Below are 4,797 nucleotides of genomic sequence, written 5' to 3'. Positions count from 1 at the left end.
GATGATGGAAAAGGTTTACTATTGTTAAACCTATTTCTTCCACCATTATTAAAGCCTTGTTGAGGCCTTTATTGATCCTTCCATGAGAGATTTGGGTAATTTCTCCATGAGGGGTTATAGGTGTTTCCATAAGGTTCACCCATGTAATTCACCTCTGCTATTGCAGGGTTTTCAGGATCATAAGCTTCTTCTTCAGAAGTTGCCTCTTGAGTACTGTTGGATGCAGCTTGCATTCCATTTAGACTCTGAGAAATCATATTGACTTGCTGAGTCAATATTTTATTCTGAGCCAATATGGCATTCATAGTATCAATTTCAAGAACTCCCTTCTTCATAGGCGTCCCATTACTCACAGGATTCCTCTCAGAAGTGTACATGAACTGGTTATTAGCAACCATGTCAATGAGTTCTTGAGCTTCTGCAGGCGTTTTCTTTAGGTGTATGGATCCACCTGCAGAAGTATCCAATGACATTTTAGCCAATTCGGATAGACCATCATAGAATATATCCAGGATAGTCCATTCTGAAAGCATGTCAGAAGGACACTTTTTGATCAGTCCTTTGTATCTCTCCCAAGCTTCATAGAGGGATTCACCTTCTTTCTGTCTGAAGGTCTGAACATCGACTCTAAGCTTACTCAGCTTTTGAGGAGGAAATAACTTGGCTAAGAAAGCCTTGACCAGCTTATCCCAAGAGTTCAGGCTATCCTTAGGTTGAGAGTCCAACCATATTCTAGCTCTGTCTCTCACAGCAAAAGGGAAAAGCATGAGCCTGTAGACTTCAGGATCTAGTCCATTAGTCTTAACAGTATCACAGATCTGCAAGAATTCAATTAAGAACTGAAAAGGATCTTCAGATGGAAGTCCATGAAACTTGCAGTTCTGCTGCATCAGAGAAACTAATTCAGGTTTCAGCTCAAAATTGTTTGCTCCAATGGCAGAAATGGAGATGCTTCTTCCATGTAAATTGGAATTAGGTGCAGTAAAGTCACCAAGCATCCTCCTTGCATTATTATTATTTTCGGCTGCCATCTCCTCTTCCTATTCGAAAATTTCTGAAAGGTGCTTGCTGGATTGTTATAATTTAGCTTCTCTTAGTTTCCTCTTCAGAGTCCTTTCAGGTTCTGGATCTGCTTCAACAAGAATGTTCTTGTCCTTGCTCCTGCTCATATGAAAAAGAGGGACAGAAAAATAATAATAATAGGGGTCCTTTTTACCACAGTATAGAGGTCCTTGTGTGAGTAGAAAAAAATTCGAACACAGATGGAAGAAGGGGTTCGAATTTGGGTGAGATGAAGTATTAGTAGATGAATAAATAAATAGAAGGGGATAAGAGAGAGAGATAGAATTTTCGAAAATTATTTTTGAAAAAGAGTTAGTGATTATCAAAAATAGTTTTTGAAAAAGGTTAGTAATTTTTCGAAAATTAAAATCAAAAATTAAAATAATTAGTTAATTAAAAAAATTTTGAAAAAGAGGGAAGATATTTTCAAAAATTAGAGAGAGAGGGAGTTAGTTAGGTAGTTTTGAAAAAGATAAGAAACAAACAAAAAGTTAGTTAGTTAGTTGAAACAATTTTTGAAAATCAATTTTTAAAAGATAAGAAGATAAGAAGTTAGAAAAGATATTTTAAAATCAAATTTTTGAAAAAGATATGATTTTGAAAAAGATAAGATAGAAAGATATTTTTGAAAAGATATGATTGAAATTAGTTTTGAAAAAGATTTGATTTTTAAAATCACAATTAATGACTTGATTCACAAGAAATCACAAGATATGATTCTAGAACTCAAAGTTTGAATCTTTCTTAACAAGCAAGTAACAAACTTGAAATTTTTGAATCAAAACATTAATTGATGATGTTATTTTCGAAAATTATGTGATAAAATTAAGAAAAAGATTTTTGAAAAATATTTTTAAAATTTTCGAAATTAAACGAGAAGAAAAAGGGGAAGATATTTTTTTGATTTTTGAATTTTTTTATGATGAGAGAGAAAAACATGAAAATGATGCAATGCATGAAAATTTTGGATCAAAACAATGAATGCATGCAAGAATGCTATGAATTTCAAGATGAATACCAAGAACACTTTGAATGTCAAGATGAACATCAAGAACTTATTTTTGAAAAATTTTTAATGCAAAGAAAACATGCAAGACACCAAACTTAAAAATTTTTCATGTATAGACACTATGGATGCAAGAATGCATATGAAAAACAAGAAAAGACACAAAACATGAAAACATCAAGATCAAACAAGAAGACTTACCAAGAACAACTTGAAGATCATGAAGAACACTATGAATGCATGAATTTTTGGAAAAATGTAAGATGAATATTGGTACGCGGAATCGTGATTACACTTCAATTATGTAAAATTCATTGCTCTTTCTTTCCCTGGAAATGGCGCCAAAAACATGATGCCAAGACCATGGTTCACAACTCCGTGTAACTAACCAGCAAGTGCACTGGGTCGTGCAAGTAATACCTTACTTGAGTAAGGGTCGAATCCCACGGAGATTGTTGGTATGAAGCAAGCTATGGTCACCTTGCAAATCTCAGTTAGGCAGATATAAATTGATAATGGTGTTTTCAAATAATAAATAATAGAATAGGGATAGAGGTACTTATGTAAATCATTGGTAGGAATTTCAGATAAGCGAATGGAGATGCTTTTCGTTCTTCTGAACCTCTGCTTTCCTGCTATCTTCATCCAATCAGTCTCACTCCTTTCCATGGCTGGCTTTATGTGATACATCACCATTGTCAACGGCTACTTTCGGTCATCTCTCGGGAAAATGATCCAATGCCCTGTCACGGCACGGCTAATCGTCTGGAGGCATCACCCTTGTCAATGGCTTCATCTTATCCTCTCAGTGAAAATGATCAACGCACCCTGTCACGGCACGGCTATTCATCTGTCGGTTCTCGATCATGCTGGAATAGGATTTACTATCCTTTTGCGTCTGTCACTAACGCCCTGCAATCGTGAGTTAGGAGCTCGTCACAGTCATTCATTCATTGAATCCTACTCGAAATACCACAGACAAGGTTTAGACTTTCTGGATTCTCTTGAATGCCGCCATCATTCTAGCTTACGCCACGAAGATTCTGATTAAGAGATCTAAGAGATACTCATTCAGTCGAAGGTAGAACGGAAGTGGTTGTCAGGCACGCGTTCATAGGGAATGATGATGATTGTCACGTTCATCCCATTCAGATTGAAGTACGAATGAATATCTTAGAAGCGAAATAAGATGGATTGAATAGAAAACAGTAGTACTTTGCATTAATCTTTGAGGAACAGCAGAGCTCCACACCTTAATCTATGGAGTGTAGAAACTCTACCGTGAGAATACATAAGTGAAAGGTCCAGGCATGGCCGAGATGGCCAGCCCCCAAAACATGATCAATAGATCAAAAGATAATCCAAAGATCCAAAGATGTCAAATACAATAGTGAAATGTCCTATTTATAATAAACTAGTCACTGGGGTTTACAGAAATAAGTAATTGATGCATAAATCCACTTCCGGGGTCCACTTGGTGTGTGCTTGGGCTGAGCTTGAGTGTTGCACGTGTAGAGGTCCTTCTTGGAGTTGAACGCCAGTATTTGTGCCAGTTTGGGCGTTCAACTCTGGTTTTGGATCATTTTCTGGCGCCGGATGCCAGAATTGGGTAGAGAGCTGGCGTTGAACGCCAGTTTACGTCATGTATTCTTGGCCAAAGTATGGGCTATTATATATTGCTGGAAAGCTCTGGATGTCTACTTTCCAACGAAATTGGAAGCGCGCCATTTCGAGTTTTGTATCTCCAGAAAATCCACTTTGAGTGCAGGGAGGTCAGAATCCAACAGCATCAGCAGTCCTTCTTCAACCTCTGAATCTGATTTCTGCTCAAGTCCCTCAATTTCAGCCGGAAAATACCTGAAATCACAGAAAAACACACAAACTCATAGTAAAGTCCAGAAATGTGAATTTAACATAAAAACTAATGAAAACATCCCTAAAAGCAACTAGATCCTACTAAAAACATACTAAAAACAATGTCAAAAAGCGTATAAATTATCCGCTCATCACAACACCAAACTTAAATTGTTGCTTGTCCCCAAGCAACTGAAAATCAAACAGGATAAAAAGAAGAGAATATACTATAAATTCCAAACTATCAATGAAACATAGCTCCAATCAAATGAGCGGGACTTGTAGCTTTTTGCCTCTTGAATAGTTTTGGCATCTCACTTTATCCATTGAAGTTCGGAATGATTAGCTTCTATAGGAACTCAGAGTTTAGATAGTGTTATTGACTCTCCTAGTTCAGTATGATGATCCTTGAACACAGCTATTTTATGAGTCTTGGCCATGGCCCTAAGCACTTTGTTTTCCAGTATTACCACCGGATACATAACTGCCACAGACACATAATTGGGTGAACCTTTTCAGATTGTGACTCAGCTTTGCTAAAGTTCCCAATTAGAGGTGTCCAGGGTTCTTAAGCACACTCTTTTTTTGCTTTGGACCCTGACTTTAACCGCTCAGTCTCAAGTTTTCACTTGACACCTTCATGCCACAAGCACATGGTTAGGGACAGCTTGGTTTAGCCGCTTAGACCAGGATTTTATTCCTTTAGGCCCTCCTATCCACTGATGCTCAAAGCCTTGGGATCCTTTTTATTTACCCTTGCCTTTTGATTTTAAGGGTTATTGGCTTTTTGCTCTTGCCTCTTGGTTTTAAGAGCTTTGGCTTTTTCTGCTTGCTTTTTCTTTTTCTTTCTATTTTTTTTTTCGCCTAATTTTTTT

The 4,797-nt window shown here is 37.0% G+C and overlaps 1 non-coding gene across 1 annotated transcript; it reads left to right on the top strand.

Annotated features, from left to right (window-relative positions):
• The first annotated feature begins 527 nt into the window (after positions 1-527).
• LOC112774755 (small nucleolar RNA R71) lies at positions 528-635 on the top strand. Its single transcript, XR_003189218.1, has one exon. It is a non-coding gene; the product is annotated as a small nucleolar RNA R71 (small nucleolar RNA).
• The last annotated feature ends 4,162 nt before the right edge of the window (positions 636-4,797 follow it).

Source organism: Arachis hypogaea, chromosome 18 (genome assembly GCF_003086295.3).
Source record: "Arachis hypogaea cultivar Tifrunner chromosome 18, arahy.Tifrunner.gnm2.J5K5, whole genome shotgun sequence".
NCBI classification, from domain to species: domain Eukaryota; kingdom Viridiplantae; phylum Streptophyta; class Magnoliopsida; order Fabales; family Fabaceae; genus Arachis; species Arachis hypogaea.
The sequence above is the reverse complement of the archived record's forward strand: the minus strand, read 5'-3'. Positions and strand labels throughout refer to the sequence as shown.